Source organism: Peromyscus maniculatus, chromosome 7 (genome assembly GCF_049852395.1).
Source record: "Peromyscus maniculatus bairdii isolate BWxNUB_F1_BW_parent chromosome 7, HU_Pman_BW_mat_3.1, whole genome shotgun sequence".
In the NCBI taxonomy this organism is placed as follows: Eukaryota; Metazoa; Chordata; class Mammalia; order Rodentia; family Cricetidae; genus Peromyscus; species Peromyscus maniculatus.
The window spans coordinates 13,616,929-13,635,505 of record NC_134858.1 but is presented as its reverse complement, the minus strand read 5'-3'; positions in this window follow the sequence as shown (position 1 = coordinate 13,635,505).

Genomic DNA, 18,577 nt, shown 5'->3' with positions numbered 1-18,577 from the left:
CACCATGAATATCCCAGAGCTCAGGAATGATCACAGAACTGAGAAATACATTAGAATTCTATTCCAGTGTTTCACAGGGACAGGGAAAGGTTCTCTATGGCCATACCACTCTTCCCCTAATCCAGCACAGAACTACACAAAGAAAAGTACTGAAAGGGCTCTTTCAGCTGCCCACCATTCCTGGATCATTCACAGGAAGCTCACTTTTATTATACCCCATGGGAAATATTACGAGTAATGGGCAAGGCCACATGGGCTCCATTAGAATAAAGCATGAGGATCAGATAATGCAGGTGGCATTTTTGAGAGAAGAGTCAACAGCATTATGCTGGAGCCAGGATGCAGGACAATCTCCTAAATCTTTGCACTGGTTCCTATGAAGTCCCATCCCCACGCTTTATCCTAACAGAGCCTGTGTGGCCCTGCCCATTACTCCTAATATTTTCTATGGTGAGTAATAAAAAATGGAGCATGATCTAGAATATGATGGGTCAGAGGAGCAGATTGATATTGGATATAATAGAACCATATCGTATGTATGCATGAACTTCTCAAAGAATAAAGGAACAATATCTAAATGTTATAAAAGGAAAATGAAATAGGAAGCTGCCTATTCTAAAGAATTTGGAAATATCAAAGGATGTCATCCACTGGTTATTCTCTTCTTGACTGCATTAAATTTAAATAATTCTGAACACTGGTGTGTGCTAGCATCTACATATTATATTTGACCATTGAATTATGTTCTGTTTTGTATAATCTAATAAACCAGTCCACTTGTGGTGTGCATTATCATGTACATATACATATTATATTTGACCATTGAATTATGCTCTGTTTTGTATAATCTAATAAGCCAGTCCACTTTCCTTTTATTTATTATCTCATTAATTTGTTAGAGCTTTGTATGTTTTATAGACATTTACTCCTTCAGTAACCTCTCTGCTGCCAATATATTTTCAAATACTTGCAATTGTTCATTGATTTTCTTCATAGCATCTTTGCAACACAAAGTTTTAATTTTATTCTATCAATTATATCATTTTTATTGCAAATTCTGGATGTCTTGCCTGTTTGAAAACCTCACTTTCACTTTTAATTGATATTAATTGATCTTATTCTTGATATTTAATCTATTTAAAATTTAGCTTGCTATTTGGAGTGAAATAGGCAAATAGTATTATTTTTTCTTGTAGAGAATAATTTATTGAACAAGCTATTATTTCCTCACTGAGCTGAAGTGTTATGCAATCAAATATTAAATATTCACATATGCTCTTGATAATATTGATGTCCCTACCATATGGCATTACTTTGAATTTTGTTTCTGCTGTTATTCCTGTGGATTTTGCTGATGGAATATCCATATATTTACTTGACTATGGTTAATTTCTGACAGTAAACAATACTAGAATAAATAAGTCCCTTAAACCTAGTACTTCTTAGTTGTGTAGATACACACACAGAAACACATAAGGCATTCATTTTTTTCATTTGAAACTTAAAATAATCATAAATTTCAGAGACAATGCCATTTTTCAAGGAACTTTAATTTCTAATTGACACACAATGTCATACATTGGTTTTTTTTGGGAAAAAGGGAATAAAGTTCAATCTGATCAAATAACACAAATCACTGTTTTATTATTTCTTAGTCAAATTATTTAGTTCTCAGTCACCTTTTTTTCATTTTTATTTCTGTTAAATTTGTGAAGTTTCTGTCATTGTTGTAAATACAGTTTTCTCTATCCTTACATTCTTGAATTCTACTTGATGAAAAATCTGTTTTGATTAATTCATTACTCTTGGGTACACTGTGGTGGATTGAATGAGCCACATAGGCTCATAGATTTAAACGCTTGGCCCTGAGGCGGTTTCCTCTTCATTGAGGTAGTTACAGGATCATTAGGAGGTGCACCCTTGCTAGGGAAAGTACATCAGTTGGGGTGCCTGTGAGAGCTTACAGCCTGAGCCCTCTCCCAGTTTGCTGTTTTTCCTGTTTCAGTTGCAGATGTAAACTCTGAGCTTCAGCCCCAGTGCCTGCCACCATTCCCCTCATCATCATGGACTCCCCTGCTCCAGTGCCTTCCACCATTCCCCTCATCATCACGGACTCCCCTGCTCCAGTGCCTGCCACCATTCCCACCATCATCACGGACTCCCCTGCTCCAGTGCCTTCCACCAAGCCTCCCCATCATCACGGACTCCCCTGCTCCAGTGCCTTCCACCATGCCTCCCCATCATCATGGACTCCCCTGCTCCAGTGCCTTCCACCATTCCCCCCATCATCACGGACTCCCCTGCTCCAGTGCCAGCCACCATGCCTCCCCATCATCACGGACTCCCCTGCTCCAGTGCCTGCCTCCATGTCTCTCCATCATCATGGACTCCCCTGCTCTAGTGCCTTCCACCATGCCTCCTCATCATCACGGACTCCCCTGCTCCAGTGCCTTCCACCAAGCCTCCCCATCATCACGGACTCCCCTGCTCCAGTGCCTGCCACCAAGCCTCCCCATCATCATGGACTCCCCTGCTCCAGTGCCAGCCACCATTCCCCCCATCATCATGGACTCCCCTGCTCCAGTGCCTTCCACCATGCCTCCCCATCATCATGGACTCCCCTGCTCCAGTGCCTTCCACCATGCCTCCCCATCATCACGGACTCCCCTGCTCCAGTGCCTTCCACCAAGACTCCCCATCATCATGGACTCTCGCATTGGAACCTAAACAAATGTAAGATTTTTTATCTGTTTTGTTGGCTATGGCATTTTATCACAACAATAGAAAAGTAACTAAATAATCTTCCTGTGCTGGAAATTCGCTTAATTTGAATGGATTTAAACTTGATTCGTCTGAGTTTGTAGTTATAAAATATGCCAGTGAAAATACACAATTTGCTCTGTTTTAGTGTTTTCTTCCTTAAACTGATGATAATGTGTTTTGTAAAGTCTCTGTGAAAGACAGGTGGATTAAAAGACCTAAGAATTTTTCCTTTTTTTTGAAAATACATTTTTCTCATATAATATATCCTGATTATAGTTTCCTCTTCATCTACATTTCCTATTTCTATCTTTCTTTCTCTCTCTCATTAGAAAACAAGCATGCTTCTAAGAGATAATAATAAAATAAAGTAAAATAAACATTAACACATTAAAATAGGACAAACAAACAAACAGAAGAGAAGAACCCAAGAAAGGCACAAGAAACAAAGACCCACTTGTTCACACATTCAAGAATCCCATAAAAATATTAAACTGGAAGCCATGATATATATTCAAAGGATCTGTAGGGTTAAAAAAAAGAAGAAGAAAAAATATAAATAAAATTTTAAAGATTAAAAAAGGAAAATCCCTGACATGACATTATGAGACAAGTACCTTCTAAATATGCGATTGAGTTTGTTTTCTGTTGACATCTATAGCTGGGCATGTGGCCTACCCTTAAGAGTAGTTTGTTTTTCCAGTGAGACTATCTTGGAGGAAACTGAATTTTTATTTGCAAGTGGTTATCATTTGGAAATAGCTTCTGGGTTAGGGATGGGGGAATGTGTCCACTTCTCTCAATTCTAAGACCCAATATGTTTCAGACCTATGCTGGCCCTGTATCCTGCCTCATTCTCTGTGAGTCCATATAGGCATTGATCATGTGATTTAGAGGGCCTTGTTTTCTTGGGTTCTCCATATTCTCTGGCTCTTACACTTTTACACATATTCTTTATGCCTCTTCTAGAGGGTTCCCTGAGCCTTGAGGCAGGAGATGTGATGGAGACATCCCATTTAGACCCAAGTGTTCCAAGATCTCTCACTGTCTGCATAATAACTGGTTGTGGGTCTCTCTATTTATTCCCATCTGTTATAGGAGGAAGCTTTTCTGATGATGGCTGAGCAAGGCACTAGTCTGAGTATAACAGGTTGTCATCAGTAGTCATTTTATTGTCCATTTTTTCTTAGAACTTAGTATTTGGTATTGCCCAGGTCCCTATGCTACTAAGTCTCAGGTACCTGGTCAGCTAATCAGTGTCTGGTATGGGTTCCATCTTGTGGCGTGGGCCTTAAGTCAAATCAGATGTTAATTGGTTTAATCAAGATTGTGCCTTTATTGCACCAGCATATCTTGAAGGCAGATCAACATTGTAGATCAAAGGATTTGTGATGTGTTTATGTCTATTTTTTGGCACTGTCTAGAGTACCTTACTGTACCAAAGATACCAGAATGTAGGGGTGAAAAGAGATGACTGCTGGCACCAGCTTGACAACTCAATTAGATGAAACCCAGTTCAGGCACTAGAACCTTCCTTTGGTAATTAGAGATGGCCAATTGAGGCTCTGTCTCCCCTAGTATTTGGTATATATTTTTAGACAGCTCCTACAGAATTACTTTTCCATTACTATCCATCAAATGGCCCTTAATTTTGACTGTATCTCCCTGTATGCCCTACATCAACCCCCTCTATCCTCCCCTCTCCACTTGATCTGCCTGTTCCAGTTTCCCTGACTCCATCAATCCATAACTATTCTATTTTCCTTTCTTAGGGAGACATATCTGCCCTGCCCCACCCCATCCCCATCAATTACCCTATACCTGACATGTGGTTCTGCATATTGTAGTTTCATTATCATTGACTTAATAGCTAATATCCACGTATAAATAAATACACAGCATATTTAACTTTCTAAGTCTATGTTTTCCTCATTTCATCCATTTACTTGTAAGTTTGATGATTTCATTTCTTTTAACAGCTGAGTAATACTCCATTGTATTCATTCATCTGTTGAGGGACTCTGAGTTGTTTCCAGTTTCTGGCGATTATGAAAAGAATAGCAATGTACATAGTTGAGTAAGTGTTTTTGTGGTAGGTGAAGCATCCTTTGAGTATATGTCCAAAAGCAGTATAACTGAATCTTGAGCAATCTTTGATTTCCATCTTCCTGTGGAACTACCACATTATTTCAATAGTGGCCATACAAGTTGGCACTCCCACCAATAAAGGATGAGTGTTCCCCTTTCTCACATTGTCACCAGCATGAGAAGTTACTTGTTTCATTGACCTTAGCCATTCTGAGAGCTATAAGAAGAAATCTCAAAGTAGTTTTGATTTGCATTTCCCTGATGACTAAGTATGTTCAACATTTCCTTTAAGTGTTTCTTGGCCATTCAAGTTTCCTCTGTTGAGAATTCTGTTTTGATTTTTATGTCAATTTTTAATTGGATTATTTGTTTTTTTTATATATCTAGGTTGTTGTTGTTGTTTTTCAAGACAGGGTTTCTCTGTGTAGCTTTGAGCCTTTCCTAGAACTCACTCTGTAGCCCAGGCTGGCCTTGAACTCACAGAGGTCTTATGTGTAGTTGATAAAAATCTTTCCCCATTTTGTAGGCAGCTGTTTTGTCTGACTGCTGAATGATGGTGTTCTTTGTCCTATAGATGCTTTTCAGTTTTATGAGGTCCCATTTTTATAAGATCATTATAAAAATTGCTGATCTTAGTGCCTGTGCTATCAGTGTTCTGTTCAGGAAGTCTTTTTCCAGTGCCAATTACTTTAAGGCTGTCCCCCAATTTCTATTCTCTCAGGTTCAATATATCTGGTTTTATGTTGAGGTCTTTGATTCATTTAGAATTGAGTTGTTTTTCAGGGTGATAAGTATAGAACTATTTGGATTTTTTCACATGCAGCCATTGAGTTTGACCAGTGCTATTGGTTGAAGATGCTGTCTTTTTTCCAGTGTGTGTTTCTGGCTTATTTATAAAAATTCTGGTGTCTGTAGGTGTGTAGATTTATGTCTATGTCTTCAATTTAATTCCATTCCATTAGTCAATTATTTGTCTGTTTTTGTGCCAGTACCATTTACCCCACAAAATAAACCTCCCTTTTAACTACATGGAGTGGCCTTAATAATTTCTCCAATAACCATGCTGTTTTCTACTACTTTAGCTCTATAGTGTAACTTGAGTGTGAGGATGGTGAAACCCCCATCAGTTCTTTTATTATTTAGAAGTTTTACCTATCTTGATTTTTTTGTGTTTTCATATTATGGTGGTTTGAATAAAAATGGCCCCCAGAGTCTCATAGATTTGAATGTTTGGTCATTAAGGAATAGCACTATTTGAAAGGATTAGGAAGTATGACTTTGTTGGTGTTGGTGTGGTAGGTTACAGGAAGTATGTCACTGTGTGTGTGTGTGTGTGTGTGTGTGTGTGTGTGTGTGTGTGTGTGTGTAGGCGGGGGGTTGAGGTTTCAAGGACTCTAGCTTGGCCCAGAGATTCTCTTTCTCCTTCCTGGCTGAGGATCCAAATGTAGAACTCTGAGCAACATGTCTGCTTATGTGCTACCATGCTAATAATGGACTAAACCACTGAAACTGTAAGCAAACTCCAATTAAATGCTTTCCTTTATAAGAGTTGCTGTGGTTATGGTGTCTTTTTACAGCAATAGAACACTAAGTAAGACACATATGAAGCTGAAAATTGTCCTTTCATGATCTGTGAAGAAGTACATTAGAATTTGATGGGGATTGCTTTAAACCTGTAGATTGTTTTTGATAGGATGCAGGCCATTTTTACTAATCCTACTAATCCATGGCATGGGAGATCTTCCCATCTTCTATCTTTAATTTCTTTCTTCAGTGCCATTCACATAAGTCTTTCACTTGTTTAGCTAGACTTACCCCAAAATAGATTATATTATTTGAGGCTGTTGTGAGAGGTGTTGTTTCCTTAATTTTTTTCTCAGTCTGTTTATCATCCCTTCATAGGAAGGCCACTGACCTTTGTGAGTTGTTGTTTTATCCAGCTATTATGATGAATGTGTTTATCATCTGTAGGAGATACCTAGTGGAAATTTTAGGGTAATTTATGTATACTTCATATAATCTGCAAATAAAGATACTTTGCCTTCTTCCTTTCTAATATCCTCAAATCGTTCCAAAAAAGAAACTCAAGAATCATTACCCAATTTTTTTTATGAGGCCACAGTTACCCTGATAGCCAGACAACATAAAGGCCCAACAAAGACAGGGAATTACAGACAGTTTCCCTTAGGAACATAGATGCAAAAATTCTCAGTAAAATATTACAAACTGAATTCAAGAACACACCCAAAAGATTATCCACTATAGTCAAGTGGGCTTCATTACAGAGATGCAGGGATGGTTCAAGACAAATACATAAATAAATATAATCCACAATATAAACAAACTGAAAGATTAAAAAAATACACAGGATCATCTCATTAAATTCAGAAAATCCTTAAACAGAATTTAACTTCTTTTCATGATAAAAGTCTTAGAGAGATTAGGGATACCAAGGATATACTGTAGCATAATAAAGGCACAGCCAACATCAACTTGACTGAGGACCAACTCAAAGCTATTCTACTAAAATCAGTAAAAACAAGGTTGTCCACTCTCTCCATACTCATTCAATATTGGTCTTGAAGAATTAGCTAAAGAAATAAGACAACTGAAGGAGATCAAGGGGGGACGTGAGATGTTTTTAAAAGAACCTGTCTTATTAGTCCTTTACTGGCAATACAGTTAATGTAACAAGGCAGCTGTGCTGCTCCTAATTTTTGTTGGAAAGCTTCAGTCTATTGAAATAGACAAAGGTATTTCTCACGACACTGGTTTTCCTACTGGTGACAAGATAGAAACATGCAATATACATTACTTTTAAACTATCTTTTGATTTCAGTGTCCTTGATGATGACAGCAAGGAGATTTCCACTGTTGATAACTGGTGACTTCAAATCACAATTCCATTGCCATGATGATCAGGGGAACTGGCTCCAGCTCCAAACCTGAAGGTGTGCTTTTATACATACATGGCCTATCTGACTGCAACTTACCCTCTGGCATCTTGTGAGGACTAAATGCAATCAATCCCAAAGTGTGAATTCCCATTGCTAATTGATGTTCAGCACATGACACTGCCTCTCTAGCCAGGTACGGCAGTTCATTCCTGTAATGGTAGTGGTCAGGAACCTGAAGCAGGGGGATTACCATAATTTCAAAGGCCGACCTGGACTACAGAATGAGATTCTGTTCGGAAGGTCAAATAACAGCTACCACAGGGGGAAAATATCAAAATAAAGAGACTACTTTTCTCTCCCCTTTTTCAGAATGGCCCTGTGCGGCTGATCTTCAAATGTTCAAAGAAATACCATATTGCCTCTGATGATTTGCTCTTAGCTATCAGTGCTTATCTGATTGATTTATAAACAAACAAGATTTTATGTTTTATTACCTAAACATATCCCCTATATATTCTTTGCAACAGACAAATCAGTTCAATATACATCAACTACAGCGTGCTTAATAAATATCAGACCACAGAATTGAACTGAGGGTTTTGATAGACCATTTATTGTGAAAAATATCCACACAAATGTGTATTATAGACTAGCACAGATGGTGGTACCAACCATTTCAGTAATAGAATGATTCCAGGCTTTAATAATTCAATTTTCCAAAGTCCCATGTTTGCACATTAGGAATGCATGGCTATATAATATATCTTCTTAAAATTATATTCATTCCTCACAAGCTCAAAGGCAGCTCAAAAGCAGAATGCCAGTGTTAGCTTCTTCTTTTTTTTTCCTAAATAGGAATCTCTAACCCATGTGCTGAGAGTGGGATTACTACCATTTCACATTGTCTCTCTGTACACATATGAACAGAAAACTAATGAGCTAAGCAACTTTGATTAATTACAATCAATAGTATCATCCTCTAATTAAGCAGTATTGATCACAGTATTCAGAGGGCAGCCTTTGAGGTGCTCTGCTGCCATGCAGGGAGTTTTTGCCTTTCAAAAATATGTCAAAGGGCAAGCTTACTCTGACATAAACATCCCCTTTCTATACAGCCAATATAATAGTATTTCACACTAATAAATAAAAGTCAAGGGATTTTCAAACACTAACTACATGATGGACATTTCTACAGAACATGTGGTTATGGTTAAAATCCCCCTTGAAATGACACAGAAATTGCCATGATTGCCATAGCATAACTTAACCTATGTAAGTTATAAGTGACAATTTGGTAAACTCTAAGCCTGTTACTACACATTGAAAATTATTAAAACCAAAATTGTATGCTTATTTTTAAGATTTATTTAGTTTTGCTTATGGATAAGATGTGCATGAGTTTTTGTTCCCTGTGTATGTGTGGGTGCCCACAAGCTAGAAAAGGGCTTTGGATCCTCTGGAGTTGAAGGATGCTAGGAACCAAGCTCTAGTTCTTTACGAGATGAGTGAATGTTCTTAACCTGTGCCCATCTCGCCTGATTGACTGTTTCCACTTATACTTTTGTACTTCTACAGCAGGGGATTGACAAGTGATAGGCAAGTGCTCTATAACTGAGCTTAATGCTCAGACCTTATTATGTCAAATAGTCTGGAACATGTTTCTATCTAAATGTTGCTGTATACATACAAGCTTTGTGAGGACAAGAATTGCTTATATTCTGCTTACAATGGTTTCCCATTTCCTAAAAACATGATCATACAGGAATGTAACACATCATTGTTATTGTTATTTTTTTCATTTGGGGGTATGAACAAATGTGTGTGTATAGGGGGGTGAGGAGGATGTCAGGTGTCCTGCTCTGTCACTCTCCATTTTAATTCCTTTCAGACAGGGTTTATCACTGAATTCCATGGCAGCTGGCAGGCAGCAAGCCCTCCTAATCATCCTGTCTTTGCTCCACAGTGCTCAGGATACAGATGTGCTTGCAGCTGTGTTCTCTTGTTTGATTCTTTTTCTAACATAGGTTCAGGGATCCAAACTCAAGTCCACATACTTGCCTAATAAGCACTCTCACCTATGGGGCTGTCTCTTTAAGCTGTCATGTTTTATGTCACATCTGATGTATGTGGGCAGACACAGGATCCAAGTGATAAACCTACCAGAATTATTCTTTATCACTTTGCTCTTCCCCATGCTTTGTTTGACCACATTGTTTAAGGATAATGCATGTTCTAAGAGGCCTGTTACATCTTACCTTCAGAACAGCAGTAGCTTGTCTCCATTTTCTCTTTCTGAAATGTAACCTAAAAATAGCTCATAATTTTCTCAATTTTCTTTTGCACCATCAGAACAGAAACAAAGAATATCTGAGATAATTCAATGAGGAAATTTGTTTTTTTTATATTTTTATTTTGTAATTTACATATCAGCCACAGATTCCCCTGTCCTCCCTCCTCCCACCCCCAGCCTTCCTCCCCAGTCCACCCCTCCATTTCCACATTCTTCAAGTAAAGGTCTGCCCTGGGTAGTCAGCCAAGCCTGGTAGATTTAGTTGAGGCAGGTCCAGTCTCTTCCTTCCTACACCAAGGCTGAGCAAAGTGTCTCAGCATAGGCCCTAGGTTCCAAATATCCAGCTCATGCACCAAGGACAGGTCTTGGTCCCACTGCCTGGGGCTTCCTCAACAGTTCAAGCTAATCAACTGTCTCACTTATCCAGAGGGCCTGGTCCAGGTCCATGGGGGCTCCACGCCTACAGAAAGCACTAGAAAGAAAATTCCAACCCAAGGAAGTCAGATATAGCCATGAAAACACAGACAAAAGATAACTTCACAGCAGTAAACCCCAAAGAAAAGAAGTACACACACACTACCACCAAAAGATAACAGGAATTAACAGTCACTGGTCATTAATATCCCTTAATATCAATGGACTTAATTCACCTATAAAAAGACACAGGCTAACAGAATGGATATGAAAGCAGGACCCATCTTTCTACTGCATACAAGAAACACACCTCAATTTCAAAGATAGACACTACCTCAGAATAAAAGGCTGGGAAAAGTCTTTCCAATCAAATGGTCTTAAGAAGCAAGCTGGTGTAGCCATCCTAATATCCAGCAAAATCAACTTCAAACTAAAATCAATCAAAAGAGATCAAGAAGGACATTATATACTCATCACAGGAAAGATCCACCAAGATGAAGTTTCAATTCTGAACATTTATGCCCCAAACACAAGGGCACCCACATATGTAAAATAAACATTACTAAAGTTTAAATCACACATAAAACCCCACACATTAATAGTGGGAGACTTCAACACCCCACTCTCACCACTGAACAGATCTGCAAAATTGAAACTTAACAGAGAAATAGGGGACTGAACTGATGTTATGACTCAAATGGACTAAATCGATATCTACAGCACATTCCATCCTAACAAGAAAGAATATACCTTCTTCTCAGCACCCCATGGAACTTTCTCTAAAATCGACCACATACTTGGCCACAAAGCAAATCTCAACAGATATAAAACAATTGGAATAACCTCCTGTGTTCTATCAGACCACCATGGTTTAAAGTTAGATTTCAGCAACAACAAAAATTACAGAAAGCCTACAACCTCATGGAAACTGAATAATGCTCAACTGAATCACCACTGGGTCAAGGAAGAAATAAAGAAAGAAATTAAAGACTTCCTAGAGATCAATGAAAATGAATATACCACATACTCAGACTTATGGGACAGTGAAAGCAGTGCTAACAGGGAAATTCATAGCACTAAATGCCCACATAAAGAAGTTGGAGAAATCTCACACTAGTGATTTAACAGCACACCTGAAAGCTCTAGAACAAAAAGAAGCAAACTCACTCAGGAAGAGTAGATGCTAGGAAATAATCAAATTGGGGGCTGAAATCAATAAAATAGAAACAAAGAGAACAATACAAAGAATCAATGAAACAAAGAGTTGGTTCTTTGAGAAAATCAACAAAATAGACAAGCCCTTATTCAAACTAACCAAAAGGCAGAGAAAGAACATTCAATTTAGCAAAATCAGAAATGAAAATGGAGACATAACAACTGACATTGAGGAAATCCAGAGAATCATCAGGTCATACTTCAAAAACCTATACTCCACAAAACTGGAAAATCTAAAAGAAATGGAAAATTTTCTGGATAAGTACCCCATACCTAAGTTAAATCAAGACCAGATAAACTATTTAAATAGACCAATAACACCTAAGGAAATATAAACTCTCATTAAAATTCTCCCAAACAAAGAAAGCCCAGGACCAGATGGTTTCAGCACAGAATTCTACCAGATCTTCAAAGAGGAGATAATACCAATACTCTTTAAATTGTTCCACACAATAGAAACAGAAGGAATGTTATCAAACTCCTTCTATGAGGCTACAATTACCTTGATTCCCAAGCCAAACAAAGATGCAACAAAGAAAGAGAACTACAGACCAATCTCCCTCATTAACATTGATGCAAAAATACTCAATAAAATATTGGCAAACAGACTCCAAGAACACATCAAAACAATTATCCACCATGATAAAATAGGCTTCATCCCAGGGATGCAAGGGTGGTTCAACATATGAAAGTCTGTCAATGTAATACACCATATAAACAAAACTGAAAGGAAAAAAAAAACACATGATCATCTCACTAGATGTTGAAAAGGCCTTTGACAAAATCTAACACCCCTTTAAGATAAAGGTCTTGGAGAGATCAGGAATACAGGGAACATACCTAAACATAATAAAGGCAATTTACAGCAAGCCAACAGCCAACATCAAAGTAAATGGAGAGAAACTCAAAGTGATTCCACTAAAATCAATGGGGAAATTGATAACTGTTCTCTGAGTTTTGAAAGTTTGTATCAAAATATTAATGACTCTCATTGTCACTAACAGTTACATACATATGAAGATGTAAAAATAAAACCTTTTACTCAGCAAAAATATCTGCACATATTTGATTGCCCTTCTCATGCTTACAGATTTATACTTGTTAGAGGCCAAAAGATGAACTACTGTAACTGTGGAAAAAAATAATATTGTTTCCTAGGGATCTGGGAAAAGGCTCAGTGTGTATAAACGCTTGAGCTGGACTGGAGTTCTCTGTGTAGCACCCAAGTAGAGTGGGTAACAATCACCCATTCATTCCTCCAGCTTTAGGGGATCCAATGCCCTCTTCTGGTCTTTACAGAAACCCATTCTCACACTCACATGCACATACAGAAGCACAGATGCACACATACACATATAAAAATAAGAATAAATCTCGAAAAGTAATTTTTATAATCTTGCCTTATGCATCACAATTTTCCAAAGAAATTTAGCCATACAATGGTCACATAAACACTGAAGTGAAGAGAGTGGAAACAGTGATTAATGGTGATCTTTTCTGGAATAGTAGTGCTCCATCCAACCTGTGTATGGTTGAAGGTCTAGATTCCTGAAGACCAAGATTTTTGTTAACATTTTCAAGGAAAGTGAAACTTTTAAAAAAGATGTTCTCATTGTCTGCTTCTTTAAGTAAAGTATCACTCATGATACCATGGAGTCTTAGGGAGGCCTTTCTGAACATGACCTGTAAATAATAATATTGAGCTCTTTTACTTTTGTTTTCTTGTTTTGTCCAATCTGTTGTTTATTTTTATCTTATTATATTTTTTGTGTTTATCTTACTATATTATATTTTATTTTATTAGGTACACTTATATGCCTGTTTTCTGATGAGAGACAGAAAGGGGGGGGGGATCCAGATGGAAGGGAACGTGGAGGAACTTGAAGGAGTAGAGGGAGGGTAAACTATATATATTATATGAAAAAGAATTTTCAATAAAAGAAAAAATTTAAAAGTATGGCTTTTTGAGACACAATCTTATGTATTCCAGACTGGTCTGGAATTTCCTATAAGCCAAGGGTAACTTTGAATACCTGATCTTCTTGTAGCTACTCACCCAGTGTGTTGGAACTATAGGTGTGGGTTAGCACAACCAGACTAATTTTGTATAATGAAAAATTATTTTCCTGATCAAAGTTGTCAAAAACTTATGGTGTTTTTGTTATTTTTTGATTGTTGTTGTTTTACTATGTTGTACTTCTTAGGAGGTAATTGAGGGATTATAAATCTATAAACAAGAAAAATTATGAGATAATGTTGAAAGAATTAAATTCCGTGTTAATCTTCTCTAAGCATTTTGCAACCAGATGGCATGTGTCTTCCACAAGTTCACTTACTTGATAGTAACATGATGCCAACTTTGAACTAAATTTGTATAAGGAAGCAAAGTCTGTTAGTAACAGCTTAGAGACAAAACTTTAGCCAGTTGGTGCTCATAGGTCATCATTAAAATTCAGGATGGCATAATACTTTTATGATATGATGATATGATTGTTAGAATGTAAGTACACAGTCTGTCTTTAATGTTTGGTAAATGGTTATTAAGAATATTCATATATATAACTATTCATGTATATATAATTATTCTTCTCTCATACATTACATCTTGACCTCATTTTCATGGGCTGACAAAGAAAGATAGTCTACAATTTTAGCTGTTTCCCTCAAAGTTATAACAATTTTCTTTTCTCCTATAATCCCCAGGGGATTGATACTTGATTATTACTGACACATTCTTTGATTCCCCAGGTCATTATTGTAGAAATTTGTAAAATGAGAAATTCATATATATTTCTTTTGATATACAAAGTAGCAACTATTTCCACAAAGAGACTATCCTCCTCACCTCTATGTATCCACTTCATTAAGGAATAGAACACTTAGCACCCAGCACAAGTGGGTGTTGGTATGAAATGACTGTGTGACAACTGTTATTTAAAGTATCTTTGAGGACTTTAAATTTAATTACCTTAGTTCTAAACAAAATAACAATAAGAGAGACATTATGAACTTGCATAGCTCACAGCTCCTGTTTCCATAAGACTCATAGTCACCCTCATTCTTATTATGATTTAATTAATTGATTAAATCTTCTAGTTACTAACAATAAATTAAAATGTTTAGATTCCAAAAAATTATTTAAATTCACTTGGCAGAAACCTTACCCCTAAGCCTATTCTTTTGTTTGTGTTTTTGTTTCCAACATACAACTAAAATACAAAGCCTGTCATAATAAATGTAGAATGAGAATTTCATCTGAACTATTAGTTACACTTCCTTGAAATAAACAAGTGCCAACTCCTAGGTCAACTTCTAATGAGTCATTAGGGACTGTACATGTCTTCTTAACATGCAAGACAACACCAGAGTGTAAATAGTCACAAGAGTTTGAATGTTTTAACATACATAAGTGTGCAGGCTTGAAGCAATAGGTCTGTCAATAATCTTCATTTGATTGTTGTGTTATATATACATGTATGAAAGACATTATACAGTATGCTTATACAATTGTGTGATTGTAGACTAAGTCAAACAAAATGAAACAAATAATATTACTGGTCACGAGTAAAACATACTTTCTGGCCGTTGTTCTGAATATAGAGTGGAGGACTTTATTGGTTTCTATTTAACTTGTTTGAAATAGGCCTGTAATAATTAAATTTCAGCTACACCTTTCTTTACTTTTGTTCCTTTTGCTCTCTCTTTTTCCAACCCAGCTGTCATTCACACAATGGGGAGATGCAGACACTCGTGGAATATGAATATTAACACAAAGAAGCAGAACACTGGTTAGGATGCCTGCAGAGCATGATTGAAGAGGTGAGTGAAACAATGGAGATATGCATGCTCTGCTGGGGAACTGTTTTGTCTAGCTCTTCACTTTCTGCTACTTTCTTTGTTTCTGAGTTCTGTTTCACTGAACATGCATTTTTATTTCCATTGTGCTAACCTGGGGGGATATTTTTGTGCAAGTTAAGCAACAGCTTTGTTGAAATGTGTGTGGCTCTCATTAAAGGTTTTAGAATATACTTTAACTTTGGAGAATGTGTAGATTTTACAACTTTAAGAAATAATTTGTTGAATAAGTTAACACTCATTCTATCTCACAATTATGTTTGTGGAAATCATTGCTTGCAACTTAGCTCCCACCCACACTTTGGTCCATTTTGTGGTGAGACACCTGAAAACAATGTTTTTCCATTATTTCTTCTCATTGTCACTTTGTATTTCTGAGTCTGACTTGCTGAGTCTGTTCTGAGACATAATCAGAAAATGTTAGAATCAGAGAAACTGCAGGGATCACCCAGTGCCTACAATCATTCCTACTATCAGGAATGAATTCCCACGGTTTTATCTCCAAGAACACTTGTAAGGTAAGTATATTTACCAGAGGAAGCACCAATCATAATTTTATATTTTTATTAAAAACTGACTCCATGAGCCCTGGGTAGTTGAATAGATTTTCTTCTTATTGAGAAAATCATGGATTTTGGAAAAGAACCTATAACTATCACTTTACTAAACCAGCATAATCCCTAACTACATTCTAAAAATTTATACTCACAGATTAAATATAGTCCTTATCCCTCCTCAAGAAAATTTCTCTTTTCTACAAATAGATAGCATTACAGAAAACCACAACCAAACATAATGTGGATCCTAGTCCCAACAAATGGATGTAGAAAACAACTCCTGCACCTCAGAGAACATTGCAGAAGAAGAGGGAAAAGGCTGGAAAAGCCAGAGAATGAGAGTGTTTTCTAGGGGATTGTGTCTCCTATTAATGTGAGAATCTATACTTACAAGTGTTACCAACATGACTGCCTAATCATGAACTGAACAAGACAAAAACAGATGCTAATGGGAATATAGGAAACTCCACAACCTCAATCCTACACAAAGAATTACAGACAACTAAGAAATGCTGAGAGCTGGAGAAATAATAGTCTTCCCCAGGGAAAAGTACACTAATTGGTTATCCAATACTAAATGATCAGCCCTGAAAACATATATGCAAGTAACATTATACAGACTGAACAGGTTGTACCTTTATGTTTAGGAATATATATATATATATATATATATATATATATATATATAAAACAACAATTAATGAGAAGAGTCAATGATTTGAAAGAGATCAAGGAGGGATATGTGGGAAGGTCTGGGGGCATGAAAAGTAACAGGAAAATTATGTAACTGTATTATAATCTCAAACATGAAAGAAAAAATTTAAAAAAATTTTACTATAAAGTTGTTAATGTGTTGATGCCTAAAGATATGTGTAATTATGGAATATTTTGTGTTGTGTTTTCCCTTCTCCTTGTTGGATTATAATTGACCATCACAGATTCTAAATTGGAAGCCTTTGTTGGGTTATATCTTGTATCTCTTCTACTTCATTAATGGTACCTCTGGGTATAAATATACTTCCAATTGCAATGTAGTTCAATTGTTCAGTCTTTTCTTTGAAATTACAGCATTTTAAATTTTAGTTTAATATCTCTCTTTATCCAAGATACTCTTTATTGTATTTTCTATGTTTCATTTTATTTTGTCCTGATTCTGCACTTTGATTAGCTTCCTAGAGAAAAATTTCTGATAACCCTTGTTTCAGGCTTCAGCTGCTAGGTTTCTAGGCTAGTTCTGGTCAACAAAAATGGATTGTACTGAATACATCTGCCTTGCCAGGAATCATCATCCATCAAACCCAGAAGCCAACGTATGAGTCTGCTAAGAGTCATGCACATCACACTTTGCTCCTTGGAAGCAGCTTTGAATTAACACTATTTTATCCTACTAGTGTGCATGCTCTTTTCTCTTCTCAGAACTCTGTTTTGTGTTATCCAGTGGGAAATTCTAATATTTCTTAATGTTAGCTTTCTCTCTCTCTCTCTCTCTCTCTCTCTCTCTCTCTCTCTGTCTCTCTCTCTCTGTCTCTCTCTCTCTGTCTCTCTTTCTCTGTCTCTCTCTCTCTCTCTCTGCTTTAGTTGTATTGACTTTTCTCTGTTCTGTGCAAGTCTGCCACACAGTCTCACTTCCCTGGTCCTTGAACACAATCTTCAGTCTGGATCTTTCTCTAATCTAACAGGCCCCATCTGATAAGTAACAAATCATCTGAAACTCAGTTTCTTTGGAGTCTTCCCATCATGAAGCTCCCATCCCCTGAAGAAGATGATGGATCCCTGCTTTAATTCCTCTAGTCTATGCCTCCACTTTATCTCAGTCTGTAATTTTGTCATTGATTATTAAATACATACATTCCCTGGTTTTCCAAGTTTTATTAAGTTGTGATAGAAATATCATAACTAGCAAGTTGATGCAACGATGATAGTTGACTGATGTGCACTGAGATGATCTGTAACCTGCAGGAACAGTTGTGTAGAAGTGAGATGATATTCCTCTGCTAATTGCATAATGATAAAAAATATTTGGTACTTACATTTTATTTCCCTTAGTACTTAATGTAGTAAGAAAGTCAATGGAGGTCTTATTGATGATTTAAATGACAACATTTGAGCAGATAACTATCTAGAAAAATCTCAATATGGAATAAACATCTACAGTCTATTCCATACTACCTATTAAAAAGAGAGGGCAAGAGGAGAGAAGCTGCAACCTGACACAGGCTGCCTGGCTTTTCTGTCACTTATTCCAGACATCATAGAAACTAGAATTTTCACTAAAGGAATGTGGTCTGGACCTGCTCCTTCAGAACCATGAAAAAGAAGACTTTTCTCAATATGCCAGTCTTCCCTTCACAACCAGGAAACCCCAGGGCTGGAAGTTTGGCTTAGTGGTTAGTAATACTGTTGCAGATGACAAGAATCTGCTTCCCAGCACCCATATGGTGTGGCTGACAACCTCCTGAACCTTCAGTTCCAAGGGAATCTGATGTACCTTTATGGCCTCA